Source organism: Pelodiscus sinensis, chromosome 1, assembly GCF_049634645.1.
Source record: "Pelodiscus sinensis isolate JC-2024 chromosome 1, ASM4963464v1, whole genome shotgun sequence".
NCBI classification, from domain to species: domain Eukaryota; kingdom Metazoa; phylum Chordata; order Testudines; family Trionychidae; genus Pelodiscus; species Pelodiscus sinensis.
Window position 1 is genome coordinate 182,102,474 of NC_134711.1, and position 17,677 is coordinate 182,120,150.

The window sequence follows — 17,677 nt, forward strand, 5'->3', positions numbered from 1 at the left end:
AACAAAGAACTGGTCAGAAGAAATCCTTCAGTTAAACACCAATGTGCACAATAAAATAGTAAATGCAGCAAAGTCTATGGAAGACATTCCTGACCAAGCTGAAAAAAAAAACTTGCTCAAGAAACCATTCCTTGGGGCTGACAATCTGTCATTTCTGAAGAAAGATGACAACTATGGTAACAATTCTCAGGGATCGTAGGAAACCCAGAACTCCACAGCCTGTATCAATTTAGCTCCAAACCACTCTGGCAGCAATGACCTCCTCCTGGCAAATAAGGATCCAGGTTTCCATGCAGACATTACTAGATCGATCAATTGCCTTCAATACTATTGACCAGGGGCGAGGGGGTAGTTGATTGTTTTATGGATCCAAGGAAGAATAGATGAGGCTGCTTCAAGGCAGCTTATTCTTTCCTCTCCAAACCGCTTTCCTGCTCTAAAGGCTCTGAAATGTGGGATTCCTCCAGGTTTTCTCTCATCATTTGTCTTGTTCACTGTGAACATGGGGTTGTTAGGAGGTATAAAATGGAGTGTTTTTAAGATGAAGAGAACAGTCCGCTCTCTCCCCCTATCTGTCCCATGTATGTGCAACTGACTGATTTTCTCACTGCATGGTAGCAGTGAGGGTCTGCTTGAGAATGAATAAGGCTTGAGGTGATGGTGATCAGTGGTGGGGAAACAGACCTTGCCAGATCTTCTATCAGCCCCTCCAATGGAGAATATGTTCTACTGATTGTCAGCAAATGTTACAAATGGACCCCCTGTTTGATGGTCAGATAGCTACAGTCAGGAGGATAGCATCTTTACCCACTGCACCTTTTCTTTTCCTCTCTAAGGCACACCTCACTGCACTACTTCATGCTTTTGTCTCTTCAAGATCAGATATGTGGCTACATGACAGAAACTGAAACTGCTGCAGAAAGTGACACCCCTCTTATTAAATGATGTGTCTCACTGGGAGCATGTGACAACAGTCTTCTAGCTATGTCAGTGTGCACCATATGACTGTTTCCTTGTCAAACCAACAACTCTTCCTCAAGAAGAACTATTCATGTTCCAGAGTGTCTGTTAAATATCACTAACCTGGTCAGCTACCCGGGGGAAAAAGCTCTCTCTTTTTCACTCCAGTCTCATCCCCCAGCATTGGTTACCAATCTGTATTGTCCTGTTCTTCACCAGCACCCCTCCTTCACACTTGGAAAACTGAAATTTCCTCTCTTGCTGCTACAATGACACTCTGAAATCACATCCCCAGAATCACTGTTGGTAGCAATGGCATTTCTCTAGTGAAAGCTAACCCACAAAATCTGAAAATATCACTAGGTTGAAAACCTCCCTCTGGACACCTGTGACCCAATATCATGTGTCCATAATTACTAACTATACTAGCTTTTACTCTGCAGTGAGCTTCCTGTTCATCTTCCACCTTGTTTCACCTCTCTGGAAGAATGAAAAGTTTGCATTTTGCAGATTTCAGTTTATATTTCTCTTCCCTCCCCTGCCCCTTTGAGATTTCCTACAGGGAGTCATTACCATCCCCTGTACAACTGCAATTCCATCAGCACTCTGGACTGATCCTTCCACAGCTTTCTATTGTAGTTCTACTAAGGCTGGCAGGCAGGATGAGACAAGATCATCCACTGTTCTGTGTATCTTCCACTGTTCTGTGTATCATATACTTACTGCATCTGACACCTTCTCTGACCCTCCTATCACATCACCGCCTCCTTAAAAATTCCCCTTGCATCTTCTGTTTTTCACTTGCCTCGTTCTTGTCTCAGCAAATTATTTAAGGGGACAGTCTCAGATTGATTCCTCACCCATCCAGAAAAAAGCTTCCCATTTGTTTCCAATCTGACTGCTATGACTTTCATAGTCCTGAGTCTGTCGTCCTGCATGTGCTTTGCAATGGCACAGAACCCCTTTGAACTCATCCTTCTTAACCTATCAAAACACGATAATCCATGACAACTTTCTTGACTGCTATCAGTTAGTCCCAGTCTCAGAAATCTTGCTCTCTTGGTTTCACATATTACAATCTAACCATTCTTTTTTGTGAATGGCAATGGACTCTCCTAATGTTCTCCAAGCTTCAACTCACACCCTCTGACCAGCTAACTCAAGCCTAAAAAACCACCTAAGTGGAGCTCAGATGCTTCTGTGTGGATAGGAATCATGTAAGTGGCAAAACTCAGAAGACAGGTTGAGCTAATAATGCAATGAAGAAAAAAAGCCACAAATCAGAGGAAACTAACAGATAAGGATAAATTTTAGAAAAACCTATGCATAGGCTGCGGTTTCCGTTTCAGTTATCAAAAAGGGGATATCAGGGTGTGTGCACTACTGAATGAGCAGAACGAGAACTCTACCTACTTGGATTGTAGTTCTGGTTTGAAGAGATATTAGTTACAAGTATCCTCTCTTCGTGCAGCAGACCTACTTCCTGTTAATATCAAATTCTATTCAGTTACTTTAACCAGACACTTTCCTACGTTACTCCTATCAGCTCTACAGAAACAAATGCTGCTCTTGGACAGCGATGGAGACTCTCTCCCTGCTTACAGATGGACAGCATTGGTAAATTCCTCCCATTGGGACCTGTTGTCTTTAATTATGCACTTTACTATACCTGTGCAATTCCACTGAAGGCATTGAGGTTGCATAGCTATAAAGGAGGGAACAACTTAATCTGCAGAATATTTCTGGTGATACTGTGCAAGCCAGAATGAACACAGCTTCACATTCAGGTCTCAGACTAGCTCTGCTAGGCTGGCAGTTGAAAAACTAAGGATGATGCTGCATTAGGGTTTTTTTTCCTATCTTGCAATAGTAGTTTTTTTTTTAAATGCTAGTTGCCAGTTACTCCCATTAGCCTAGAAGCTTGAATGGAAGATTGCCTAAGGCTTTGTCTACACTACACAGCTTTTAAGGACACAGCCCTGTCCCATAAACACTGTCCACCTTTTTGCCAACAAAATACTGCCATCCCCTACAAGCAGGGTTCCCACTCTCCACAGAAGAGTGCTTCTGCCAATAACAATCCCTTTAAACTACAGGCAAGCCTTTTGTCTTTGTGGGGAAGGAGCAGCGTTAAGCTCCTGTAAACAAGTTCTATCATTCAACTGGTAGATTAGACAAAGCCAAGACACCAGATAGGGATGTAAGTGACTAACGGAGTCACTACTCGACTACTCACTCCTCCCCTCCCTTGCTGCCTCTGTATCAGATTCAGCAAAAGGGAAGAGCAGGACCCAGTGCTGGGGGGAGCCAGCTTAAAAGCTGGTTCTCCCTCAGCACGGTCTCCGCGGTGTGGGAGGAATAGGGGAGGCAGAGGCGCAGTGGTCCGGGACCTGGCATGAGTCCCGGCTCGCGCTGGGTCCCAGTCCTACCCCTGCTGCAATTCTGCAATTTAATGTAGTAGGAGCCAGGCTCCCTGCATGCCCAGCTCCTACTATGTTTAAACTGCAGAGGCAGTGGGGCCCCTTAACTAATCGTATATCTTAATACAATTTGTATCAAGTACATGACCAATCAATTACCTGTTTCTTAACAACCTTAACAGACCAAAAAAGTCAGGCTATTACATATAGGGAAGCACAGAAGAGACTCCACAGACCAGCATTCAATGATGGGGATGGAGAAGAGCATATCCAGAGAAAGGGGATTCAGAATTAAAGAGTAAAAGATTAATGAACACATTCCAGATCTTGAGATTCCAAAACCTACAAAGTGGTGTTGCAATCCAAGAAATCAGTTCACTTCCTATCACTCCTGAGGCAAGATGACCTCACAGAAAACTAATTCAACAGGAGAAGAGGCAGATTAGGGAAGTGAAAAGAAGATTAAATCAGAGGCAGTTTCATGCACAAAATATTGAAGTAATTTCATGTCTGAAAAGGCTGAACCTCTCTAATCTGGCACTCTGGTCCAGCAACATCCATGGTCTGGCACTTATCATGGGTGTGGCCAAGTTTCCCATGGTCCCTTATAGTTTGTTTATAGCCACCAGTCCTGGCTCTCAGTGTTCTATGCTGTCATTTAGTTCGTATTTATTTACCCCAAATGTCTGCTAAGAGCCCAGAAAGGAGTGGAAGTGGTGGTAATGCTGCTAGACAATACTGACCTCCTGTGTTCCAGCATATTCTCTGGTTCAGCACCGGTCAGATTCCAAGGGTGCTGGACTAGAGAGGTTCAACCTCTACTGCATGAACTATGAGATTCCTGGCTAGATCCAGCACCCTAGATTCAGACTGCAGAGGGCAGGTGAAAAAAGGAGATAGCTGATATACAGGAAAGCGAATTGAGGGAAAAGCCATGAGAACACATTGGATACCAAAACTGCCATATCCAACTAGAACAGGCAACCACCACCATGTAGTAACTTCTATAATAGATCTACAAACTCACTGCAGCTAGAAACACAGACTACAAAGGGCACCCAGAAACTTCAGATATTAGTCTCGGCTGTTCAACTCATTTTTTCCACAGAATTATTAACCCCAATGAGAATCAGAACAATGCTTCTGAATTGTGACATTTATGAGAAAGCAAAAGAAGAGACATTTTGGGACATTTGCTGTACTTCAGAAAGACAGCTTATATCTTTAGACTTGAGTGAAACTTTACAAATACTATGTTTCTCTCGGCTTCTTATCGAACATTTCTGCCAAAGCTTTATTGCCTTAATAAGATACCCTTTGATTACTGTGTTATGAGAACTACTTTGCATTAAATTAGGTCTAATATTCTGAGCGGGGGACGGAGGGGAATTACTGTCCTATAAGTGACTGATTACCTGGAGGTGAAATTTTTCTGGATTAAGAAAAAATAATTGTGTGCATTTGTTTGAGTTTTTTTAAATTAGTTTGGGTGGTTTTAGGATATCCAGCTACGGGGAGGAAAACTGTGTAACAAGAATTGGGAGAAGAGAGAAGAAACTACATAGAAAGATATACTGAATACTATGAAGCAATAATCTTTATGCAGGATAAAGTGAAATATGTCCCCAGGATAGCGAGCCTATAGTTTAAGTATTTATAGTATTTAAAGCACTTTGAAATTGTTACTTTTGTATTACTGCATTTTGGGCTTTAAGTTTTATAAACAAACAATTTTAGAAGATAGACTAACTTACAATGGCTTGTTTTTTAAACTTCAAAGTTGATACCTATGAAGACCTCAGTGATGAATGCATATTATGCCTTGTTTGAAAAAATGTTTGGGGTTTTAAAAACTAGATTTGTCAACATCTGAACACTGTGCTGCATATATGCAGGAGATCACTTCCCTGTTTTGGAAAGCAAGCAAGACTGAATGTCTGCAGTTATGTCTGGAGATTTTTAGAAAAAAATATGCAAATTGTCCTCCCACCCATTGCCTATTTTGTTCTCTTTTAAAATTGTGTCTTATTTGAGACAGGAACCATCTTCCTCTGTATCGAGTATGTATCTTTTAGAGAGAGTTTGGACCCATTATCGTCTAAGCCTTATTCAATGACTTTTTATCACCCGCCTTCTGTTTATTATTTCAGGAAGATACTAGGAAGCAGGACCTCAGCTGTGTAAGCTGTCAGTGACAAAATGACATCAGAAGCTGATGACCTGCCCCTAGGAGTGTGATGAGCCCTCTCATTCTCCTCCACTCCTCAATCATGGCATTTATGCTTAAAATAAAGAGCTGTTTCTTAAAATATTTAATATTAATGGCTTAGGTATCTTGTTCCAACTCTCTCAGGCATCAGTCCTAATATGAGGCACTCGTCTCATAGGATTTGGCTTGAGGACTTTCAAATTAAGAGAGAGGGAAAAGAAAAAGGTGTATAGGGCACTTGCAGACTGCAATGAAAAGCAACAAATACAGTTGTGTAGTTCCAAGATTTAAAAAAAAAAAAAAAAAAAAAAAAACACCACACACACACACACACACACACACACACACACACACACATTGTCTACCAACATCAGAACCATCACTCAGAAATACTATGCCAATTAAGCTGATTGCAGTGGGTACAATGATTGGGTTTGCAATATACAAGAAAGTAAACACTAGAGTAAAATCCATATAAACATTATATTTGGCTCTTCTCCCAAGCAGTTTATTACTACTGGCCTCTGCTATCCCCTCCCAACATGCAAAAATCCCTACTATGCAAGACTGCTAATAGTTACTACATGATGCCTTGCAAATAAATTCAGATTATTAAAGTGCACAATGCAACTAAATTTGCTCTATCGTGGTGAGAATATAATTCATATATTTTGCTCAAAGACATCTAGCCAAGAGTCCAAGATGTTTTATTTAAACTGGTCAACCTACTTCAAGACATTACCAGATGCTGTTTTAGTCAGTGAGGCAGATTATAGAAAATCTTAACAGCAGATCAAAGATGATTATTTGGGTTTAAATTTCATTTAAAAATCTAATCCTGGGAGAAGAATAATGCTAAAAGTGTAGGCTGTGAACAATCTGGAAGGGGATGGCACTGTAATATACAAGCCACATCAACAGAATACATATGCATAGAAAAGAACACACATTGACCTGGAAGGTTACTAACAAAAATAGAAAGCAAGACCCCTGGGGCAAGCCCATTTATAAAAACCTTGCATCTCAGCTACTAATCTTCAAGGAAGCTGCCTTCCTAACAGTCCCCAGGTAACCAGCAAATCACTTTTGCTGATAATACCAATACTTGTATTTTAGTTGAAGCTAATAAAATGCCTCTGATTTCAGGTTGGTAAAAATTCCTGTTGCAATATGGCGAGTGTCTGTATTTTTTAAGTATTTTGAAAGTAACCAACTTCAAATACTTTGGTAGAATGGTTAGTTTTATAAGAGAAGGTCTTAGTCAGCATTTCAGTGAAAAACCTCTAGAAAAAGGATCTGTAGAACAGGTATCTTTTCTGCAAAGAAATTACAGGCTTCAAAGAGAACAACAGTTTAAGCAGATTATCTTTTAGCTAAATCGGTAGCCCTACTGATTTTGGGCACAAAACATTTCCAGCTCAATTCCCTTTTGGAAAGAATTCCTTAGCAATAAGGAAGATCCTTCATTTGATGTTTACTTAGATGACTAACTTTTGGTCCATTTCAGGCTTTATTCATTCTTGCCAGAATGCACATTTCATTAATTTTTATTATAGTTATGGTTGAGATGGCATTTACTCCATGCTTTTATTCTTCAGTGATATGAAAAATGTCTGTCTCCAAAATGCTGTTCTCAACTCAGAAGTTAATTTTATTTGAAAGACTGAAAATCTGTTTGCTAAGTTAAGGTTTGTACATATTCAGACAAATGCAAGTGCACGTCTAATGTATTACTAAAAATTATTTAGGAGCCTTTCAAACCAAAACAGGAAAATTAAATACACTAATATCACAGAGTTAAAATGGCAGTCCCATCCCAATTTCAAGTTTAGAGGCTGTGGTGGATAGCAGTAGTGCTGGTCAGTATTCAGTGACTAAAGGATTAAACTCAGATAGCTAGTGGGTGTTGGCAGGGAGCCAGGAGAGCCAATGGAAAAAGGTGTTGAAATTTTAGTTGGAAGATATACCTGCCTACTACTTTCTTTGTATGCATTTTAAGCTGTGAGCTGGGGAACCAAGATGAATTGAACCAGACAGAATACCATGCCTACAAGGAATACTAGGCATGGAAATGGACTGGACCTTGCAACACAGATTGTAAGTAGACAGGAAAATGTCTATTTAGTTGTGATCAGGTTATTTTCTTTGTTTAGTTGTTTGGTTAAACTTCTCTGTGCTAAGTCCACATGCTCCCTCCATACACTGCATTTTAAGCTATAGCCCAGAGATACCATTTCTCTGTATTTTAATATGTTCGTTTCTTAATTGCTCTAATAATTAAGCATACCTGGCAGCTATCAAGTATATCTTTATGTCTGTTAATAAAATCACCTTTTTTAAGGTGATTTAATTCTTGTGCCCTGGAAGGTAACAGGAGGTCTGCATATGCATGTCTAAAACTGAGAGGTCAACTATCAGAGATTGCAATTTGTTTTCGCTCTTTATTCCCAGCTCTTTTCTTGTAAAAGAGCTTGGGAGTACTGCCTGGGAAAAGTCCAAGTGCTTCTTTCCTGGGTTCAAGAAGAAGGTGGTTTTCTGCTGTTTCACTTGGTGGTAGCAGCTGCCTTCCAAAGTCAGTGAATCTGTGATATTAGGGATTTTTTAAGTAGGAGCCTATAGAGGTAAGGATTTTTAAGGGATCTTTGGGGCCCCCACCTTTTGCACTCGGAGCACCAGAGTGAGGAACAGCCTTTACGGAGGCTCTGTAAACAGTCTACCAGCCACATCATATGTATGGAAAATTTATATAATCCCATGTACATGACAAATACTTCACAATACAAGACCATATTTCCTGTTCCAAAGATTTTATAATCTAACCCAAAGGCACAAGGCAACAGTTCAGGAACAGAACAGTGTAAAGCCACCTCTGTCAAGGAAGGCATCAGATGAGGAGGAACGGGTTTCATATACTCAGTGCCCTTTACTCTTTCTTTTATTTTCAGATTGTACAAATTCTATGGCAGGAATTGTCATTTCCTATATATTTGTACAGTGCCTAGCACATTGTGAGCATAGCTGAAGTCAGATACATTAGGTGATAATGAAAGCAAGTGAAGGAAGACAAAAAGCACTTGAACAAACAACAATTTTTTCTAGGGCATGCATGCACCTGCTATATGAAGAGTAGGAGGTGGCACAAAAGGAAACATGAGACCTGGAGTGGGAGGAGGAGGCACAGAGCAATAAAATGAGAAAGGAAGGAGCTAGAAAGGAGAGTGGGAGGAATAAGAGCAAAATGTGAGCAGGGAGGAGTATCTTGTAAAAGCACAAAAGGCTAAATGAGAAATGGAAAATATTACATATGTGCAAGGGGGCATGAGTAATAGTTGCTGTGGTAACCATAACTTTGTATTCTGTTGCTAAAAATCTAGGTCTATATTCTAGTTATTTATACCATGCACATTGCTGTAGCACGAGCACCTAGTTCTTGAATAATTAACATTATGTGCAGTGTAGCTTATCAATTAGTGGATACTGCAATGACTAGATGTTAAATCCAGTATCAAATGGTTCCTTTTACTTTCCATAAGTCATCTCTTGAACCACATATCCAAGTAACATGATGGGGGATTGTTCTGCACTCAGAGTGACTGAATGGTTGTGCTGTATAGCCACAACAAATGATTCTGAACACATCAGAAAGTGTATACTAAGTTATGTCTCCCTCTTCCAAAAATGGATTGTAGAGCTGGGTCTTTAATAGATCCAGTAGCATTTGCAGAAATCCATTCTAACAGACCAGTGAACCCCAAAATACCTCTTTAAGAGGCAGTTTGTCAGATTATTTCTTTTAAACCAAACCTCAAGTTAGCATTGTTTGAATGCACAGCCAGATTCCAAAGTCCTTAGTCATTACTGAGGTCATATTTTCATTAAAACTAAGTGAGTTTCTCCTGTGTAATGACAAGTAAACACACCAGAATATGGCTCTTAAGGATACACACAGACATCACTGAAGATCACTGATACTCTTATGGTCTTTCATTGCTCTGATCTTGTAAGTTATCTTGTTGAAGGCATTACCTCATGACCACAGAGGCAGAATTCTACTGAATTCTTTACCCTGCTTTGGTCCCTCAAGTTTTTTAGCCATGCTGCCCACAAGAATTCCTACACCCTTAATAGGACTAGAGCAACAACCACAGAACAGCAAGACAAGCCCTGTATATGAAATTCCTTTTCTTCTATAGGCCACAACTCATGGGAAATCTCAGCTCTCCTCACATTTTATGGAGACAATTCCCCTTACCCCAAAGTGCTGATATAGTGATCTTATTCCTAGCAAAGTAGAACTTTATTCTCAAAACATAGTCAACACAATTATTATGTAGTGGTTGCCATGGCTGCCACTGAAATGAGGACCCCCTTATATTAAGCACAGTAGAAACCAAGCCAGAGACAGTCCCTTCAGCACAAAGCTTACCATCTACACCCATGGTGTCCAACATGCTAGCCACATGTGGCTATTGGGCCAGTTGAGTGTGGATAATTTGTTTGCTCCCCCTGCGAGCCAGATCCGGCCCGCTAGGCTCGGGGATCCCTTCCCTCTCCCACAGCAAGAAGCCAGTACTGGTGCTCCAACCTCTTGGGGGGGGGGGCAGGACCACAGTGCTGGAGCGGGCTCTCAGCTGCAGGAGGATAAGGGGCTGAGCCTCAAGCTGCAGCCCACCTGCAAGGAGGCCATGGACCCTGTTTGAGAACCACTGCACTAGACTATACTGCCTCCTAATGAGCCCAACTGCCATATATAATGTGATAAGAGCAATGTAGGGAGAGGGCAGTCTAGTTTCATATTTGTGTCCATAGGGATGTTAAATTGCAAGTAACTGGCTAATCGAATATTCAATGAATTTTGCATCAACTTTTGATTAGTCAATAGGGCGCCTCCACCTTTGAAGTGTAGCAATAGCCCTAGGGCTGTTGCTACATCTCAAAGGCCAAAGCGTCATATGGAGCCTGGGTTCAGCTGGGGACTCCCCTGCTGACCCCAGGCTCCATACGGCGCTGCTGCTTTGAAATGCTATGGAGAGCCCAGCATCAGGCTCCTCGCTGCATTTCAAAGTGGCAGCACCCTGTAGAGCCCAGGATCAGCTGGGTACTCCCCTGCTGACCGCAGGGCCTCCATGTGGCATTTCAAAGCAGCAGCGCCACATGGAGTCCGGGGTCAGTGAGGAAGTCCCCAGCTGATCCTGGTCTCCACATGGTGCTGCTGCTTTGAGGTAGTACTCCTCCCTCTTCCCCCACCCTCTTGCTGCCTCTGATAGAGCAACATTTGCTTATTGGATAGTTGATGAGTCCTTCACATCCCTAGACACAAATAGCAAGAGTGACAGAACAGGGACTCATGCCTCTAGTTGACTAGCAAGCAACTTTCCCCTAGATAGTTTTATCTTAACTATGGGCCCTAAGCTTCATTTGCCCTTGTTCAATAAATTATAATCACACTGCTGAAGTACATTAAATTGGCAGAAGCTTTTCAGTAATACAGGAAGAAAAATAGGTGCTCTTATCACAGATTACTCCTGGTGCCTAATCACTCTACAGAGCAGAATTTTTCCTAATTATTTTAATTTACAATTTAATATTTTGACTGTAATGAACTACTTGGTAACTATTCAATATGCATTTTCCAATTTGGCAAGTGAAGATGAAAACTATGACAGAGCTAGAATAATAGTGGGCAGGGGTTCTATAATAAGGGGGGGGGGGGAAATCAATTCTTCTCTAAAAGTTTTCACCCCTGAATTCTTTGTGACCTTATACAAAACACTGCACTTCGGTTGCTCAGAGAAATCAAGGACCCTCTTGTGCAATCTCAAGATTATACTTATGCAAATAATTCAATTTAAGGCTGCAATTACAGGTATAAGTAAATTTTTACTAACTTAAGGGTTGCACAAGCAGACCCTAAAAGTAGTAATTTACATTATTTTCACTTAATTAGATCCTGATTTAGGAAAGAGTTATACATTATACATATGCTTAGATTTACACACCATGAATAGTCCCATTGATGTCAATAGAATACTCAACATGTTTAAATTTAAGAACATTTGTTAAATGTTTACCGTATCAGGGTTTAATATTTCTAATGTTGAAATATAGCAAATTCTCTGCAATGTTTTTTGGAGGGAAAAAAAAAGGAATTTCCTAGAGCAAAACAAGTGAAGCTCAGCCTGCTTTTACCTTGCCTTTCTTGGGTTTTAAGCTGTTTTTCTGATGCATTTTCTACAGTGACAGGTATATTCTTCCTTCTCGTGCTAATTCCTCCTCCCCCCATCGTGCAAGTTCACAATTCCACTTTACCATCGATATCCCTAAAAGGAATAATACATGTATGGTCTTCCAAGTTACACAATAGAAACTAGATATATAAATACATCTGTGCGCTGCAGTACACATTCAGTGTTCAATATCTACTGAACAACTTGAATCACTAAAGTGCACACTTCAACATTTGAATGTAGTAAACAAAATACAATAAATTCAAGTAATGATTTTTACAATGTTTAGCTTATTTGCATGGTATGTTTAAAGATAAAGAATAGAAGATGTAGACTGTATTCATTGGCAAGTAAAAATCACAAAGGAAACCTATACAGCAAATATGCTCTTCACATTACAGGCAGTCCCCGAGTTACGCGGATCCGACTTACGTCGGATCCGCAGTTACGAACGGGGCCCTCCCTCTCCCTGGTCTCCAGCAGACCAGGGAGAGGAAGCAAAGCGGCGGAACACGCGGGCAGCGGACAGCCCAGACGCATCTGGGCTGTCCGCTGCCCGCGTGCTCCGCCGCTTTGCTCTGCTTTGCTCCCAGGGGGAGGGGAGCAGATCAGGGGGACGGGGAGCAAAGCAGAGCAAAGCCGCAGAGCACGCGTCTGGGCTGTTCGCTGCCCACGTGTTCCCCCGCTTTGCTCCCCGTCCCCCTGGTCTGCAGACCAGGGGGACGGGGAGCAAAGCAGAGCAAAGCCGCGGAGCACGCGGGCAGCAGGACAGCCACGGCGCGTCTGGGCTGTCCCGCTGCCCCCGTGCTCCGCGGCTTTGCTCCGGACGCCTGTGGTACAGCAGCTGGGGCGCTGCCGGTTGGTCCCGTAGCGCCGCTCTGGGCGCTACTGGACCAACCCGGCAGCACCCCAGCTGCTCTGCCCCAGGAGTCCTGATTCATCCGCTGCTGATCAGTTTCAGCAGCGGCTGAATCAGGATACCTGGGGCAGAGCAGCTGGGGTGCTGCTGGGTTGGTCCAGTAGCGCCGAGGAGCGGCGGAGCTACTGGACCAACCCAGCAGCACCCCAGCTGCTCTGACCCAGGTGTCCCCAAGTCAGCCGCTGCTGAAACTGACCAGTGGCTGACTACAGGAAGCCCCTGCCCCGGGCTTCCTGGAATCAGCCGCTGATCAGTTTCAGCAGCAGCTGACTTGGGGATGCCTGGGGTTCTTAAGTTGAATCTGTATGTAAGTCAGAACTGGCATCCAGATTCAGCCGCTGTTGAAACTGATCAGTTTCAGCAGCGGCTGAATCTGGATGCCAGTTCCGACTTACATACAGATTCAACTTAAGAACAAACCTACAGTCCCTATCTTGTACGTAACCCGGGGACTGCCTGTACTAAATGTACAGATCTCAAAATAGTGCTATTTTACTTAACTGCTAGACTAGACAGACAATTTTTAGAAACAGTGTATGACAAGATGGTCACAAGTCAATTTTCTTCAAACCAGTCATTTGGAAAGTTTGAATCCTGAAACTTGTAAGGGCTGTCTGTAACCCAGATCCAGTGCAGATCCTGAAATATGAAACATTGTTCAAAATGGTCCAAAATCTTTAGTCTTAAGGAAGAAAGCTCACTGAAATACACATTTGAATACCTCTGCATCATCTTCTCATAATGGAGCTCAAGAAATTGACAACTAGGAAGCAATCGCTTACCAACTTATCAAACGCAGTCTGAGGACCGAGTTAAGGCGATCTCAGTATGAACGCTATTCATTGATTATGCCTTCAGCTGAAGTCTGTAAACAAAAGCAGGCCCGGCGACTAGGACAGCAGGACGGCGCCAGCAGCTCGCAGCAGCATAATGAGTAAGTGGCATGGTGATTCGAGTGGTAAAGTCCTCCAGAAGCATCCTAATGCAGAATGCCCGGGGCGCCCCCTCGGGAGCGCCACACACATAAAGGACGTACCCAGCCACATCAAATAACACCGAACAAGACGTTGGCTTTGATCTTTGAGCAATTTTGATGTAAATGAGGGGAAGGGATTATGAGGTGAGGGAGGAAGTTAAACCATTCTCCCTTCTGCACTGCTGCTCACTCAGCTCCATCTGTGCCAATACCCCTCTGCGAACAAGGAATCCTCCGATTCCATTGTCACGGTGGCAAATATTTACCTGCCACTCCAGTCCGCGGCGTGCCTTTGCGCGACAACCCCGAGGTTACGGGCAAGCCACTCGCTCGGCAGCCCGCACCACCTCCGTCCTAACCCCGGGGTTAGCGATGCACGGAAGCCGAGAAATCCCCCCTCCAGCATCGCCACTACAGAGCGATCTCCCCTCCCGCTGAGGAGAGCAGGAGAAAGCAGCCTCCCCTGCTGCATCCAATCCAGCCGTCCTCCAGACTCCTCATTCACCGCCGGGCCCCTTTCCGAGCCATTTCCCCCGCAACACCCCAAGCCCTGCCGCAGCCTCCCAGCCGAGCCCGGGGAAACACACAATGCCCGGGACGGTGTCACCTCGCTCAAGCCAGCGCTAGGACCCGGAGAGCGGCGGCTGCGGCCGGCAGCCGGGCATGACAATACGGGCAGGTCTCCCCGTGCATCCCCTGCTCCCGCCGCTCCCCCAGGTGCCCGAGCCCCCACCCCGCCCTACCTGCCATGGCTCCGTCTCGCCGCCGGCCGGGATGCCGGGGGGGGGGGGGGGGTGAGGACTGGAAAAGGAACCTCAGCAGCAGCTGCTGGTACCACGGCCACTGCTCAGAACGCGCCCCCACCAATAGCAGCTGCTGCCATATTGTTACGGCAAGCGCTGCGAAGGGCGGGGCCAGCAGGCTTCTTGGAGACCGAACGCCATTGGTCGCCCCGTCGCTCAGTCTGAGCCAGGCGGGCCAATGAAGGGAGCCGGCGGCGAACAGCGGGGCGTTCGGAGTTGGAATGTTGGGCGACAATAGCGCACGCGGCGCTCAGGTGGGGAGGAGGGGCGGAGCCCCTGGGGAAAAGGCTCTGTCCCAAGAGGCAGGGGGCTCCGTTGCCGACCACGTGACTTGAGACGTTCCGCTCGCTGGTGGAGTTCGCCCGAAAAGCTGCCTGTCAATCTCATGTCCCCCCCTCTCCCCCAGCTAGGCAAAGCTTGGGCAGCAGCATGGAATGAAGTTAGCGCACGCGGCGCGGGGGGCCTGCGGGATTGGCTGCGGGCGGGGAGCTCTGCCCCAGGTGGGAGCAATTCAACAGACCCAGCCTGTAACACGTGGGCAGCTGCAGCGTGGACGCGATTCGAGCCCACTCGGGCAGGCGGAGAGCGGGCGCAGTAGCTGTGCACCGACCGCCACCCCCTTGGCCGGGGCACCAGGGGATCAGGGCTGGCTGTGCTCTTTGCCCCGGCTCTGGCTTGCAGGCCACGAGGCTATAGGACGTGAGCAGCCCGGGAAAACGTGACAACCAGGAGCTAAGCGCGGGAATGTTTCTCGATACTGAAACAGCCACTGCATAGTGGTCGGAATGGCTGGGGGACTCGACGTGCTAATTGAACAGATTCCTTATAAGACCCGACTGAAAACAACATTTCCTTTTCACTGCTCCTTGTGCAAAAAAAACCCTCTTGCGCAAGAGCCATTCTGCCTGAAAATAAGCAGCAGAACGACTCTTGCACAAGAGGGGGCTTTTGCACAAGAAGAAGCAGTGTAGACTGCTCCTTTTTGCACAAAAGCCCCTTGCACAAAAATGGTGGCTTATTGAGTATGTTAATGAGGTGTGGCAATATGTTCTTGCGCATGACTCAGCAGTGTAGACATAGCCCAAGTGTAGACACAGGTCAGATCTACACTGAGCTGCGTGGCTGCAGCGCTCTAGGTATAGCCATGGCCATTACAAAGTATGGAATCCTCTCTCCCTCCACACTCAATCGCCCCACTGCCCAGTTAATTTCAAATTATGTATGATGATTTCAAATGAAGGCCTATTCCTGCTGCCTATATTCACATCTTTAGTTATACTAAGCTCAGTCCATAATATCTCTTTAGACTTTCGTCTTTATAAATGACTGCCAATAAATGACACAAATGGTCTTCAAATCCTATTGTCATGTATTTAAAACATTTTAGTCTCCCCACCATCCCCAGATTGCTCTTCAGTAAAATTAATAATTCATTTTTAAATCTGCCTTTTTGTTCTTTAAAATGTTACATTGTAAACTTTGAGAATCACCATACCATTTATGAATCCTGAAGGAGGAGAAGTGAAGACCTAATTTAAGATTGCAGATTGTATGTTCAACACTACATAGCCTGGGCCTGCCTGGGATGCATCAAAAGGGGGTTATATGTGTCTTACTTTGGAAGCTGAACCATTCATTTAAATTATGTTTTATTGGCATATTGGATCAAATATAAGTGTGCTTATTGTAATGGTGTAGCTTCCCAGATTGTGATATCTAAATAGGTAATAACCAATGAAATACCTGTAAGTCCTCAATAGTTGCTAGGTTTTTAAATCCCTGATTCTGGGTCTGTTCACCCAGTGAAGTGTTCCAGTGAAGTAATGCTTCTGTCTAATGGTTTATTGGCTGATTGTGCTATCACTCTGCAGTGGCTCCCAACCACCAGTCTGCAGACCAGTGCTGGCTGTCGGGCCATGGTGGCTCTCGGGGCCGGGGTACAATGTCTAGCACTTTCCCTCCCAACACAGCTTTTGGGGGAAGTGTGTCCTGCCCCACCTTCAGCAGCCATTGCCAGGCAGGGGCACGGTCTCCACTCGGACGTGGAAGAACAGTGGGAAGGCTGCAAGGAGCCGGGCATGGCAGCCTTAGAACAGCTGCGACTGGGCAGCAGCTGGCAGCTGGGAGGCAGCACAGGCCTAGGTGACAGGGTTGGGGCTAGCGCTGGAAGACTCTAAACTACATGGCTCCGTCGACGGTAAACCTCATCCCACGAGGAATAACGGGACTGCCGACAAAGGGCTTTGATGTCGGCAGGGGAGCGTCCAGACTAGCGCACTGAGCAGACAAACAGCTGATCAGCTGTTTGTTGGCTCAGCGTGGCAGCCATGTAAATTTAAATGAAGCCGCGATCATTTAAATCGCCACTTCATTTGCCTTTGCCTATCTGTCTAATCTACATGGCTCCATCGATGGAGCCATGTAGTCTAGACACAGCCTAAGAGTCGGGGCTGGTACTGGGGGGCTCTGGGAGTGAAGCTAATACTGGGGGGTTCTGGGTGCGGGGCTAGCACTGTGGAGCTCTAAGGGGTGGGAAGACTCAGAGGCAAGAGGCTGGCATTGGGGTGTGGGGCTAGTAGTGGGGGGGCTTGGGGATAGGGCTAATATTGGGGACTGGGGGCTGGCACTGTGGAGGGTTCTGGGAGGGTTTGTTGCAGTGGGCCTCTGGAAACAGGAGGCTGGCACTGGGGGGGGTCTGGTGGTGGGGGGCTCTAAGGGGAAAGGGGCTGGCACTGAGGCATTTGGAATGGGGGCCTGACACTGAGGGGGCTCTGAGGGAAGGAGGCTGGCACTGGGGGGGTTGGGTGCAGGGGAGTCTGGGGTCAGTGGCTGATGCTGGGGGGTACTGGAGGGATGGGGGGCCCTAGGGGTTAGGGCTGGCACTGGGCGGGGGCTTGGGGCCAGAGTGTTTCCCAGCCCCCAGAGCTGCCGCAATCAGCCAGGTTCAGCTGCAGCAGCTGCCCGCCACATGACAACTGCTGGAGCCAAAGCTGGCTGTTCACGGCAGCTCTGAGAGCTGGGGCTTGTGGGGGGCCGCCAACATTTTATTTGCATATTCATGATTTGAATAATGAATATGCAAATATAATGTTACTGGTCTGCCAAAAGTTTGTGAATGGGTTTGCCAGTCCCTGGCATAAGAAGGCTGGGAACATCGCTGTAC

General features: G+C 45.2%; 1 protein-coding gene across 2 annotated transcripts in view; it reads right to left on the bottom strand.

Moving 5' to 3' along the window:
- The window catches only part of TIAM1 (TIAM Rac1 associated GEF 1), a 289,451-nt gene extending 274,835 nt beyond the window's left edge, over positions 1-14,616 (bottom strand). For both annotated transcript variants that reach the window (XM_075910641.1, XM_075910650.1), the window contains exon 1: positions 14,455-14,616. The gene's annotated coding sequence lies outside the window, so the exon portion shown is untranslated. The remainder of the gene's footprint in view (positions 1-14,454) is intronic.
- Positions 14,617-17,677: the final 3,061 nt, after the last annotated feature.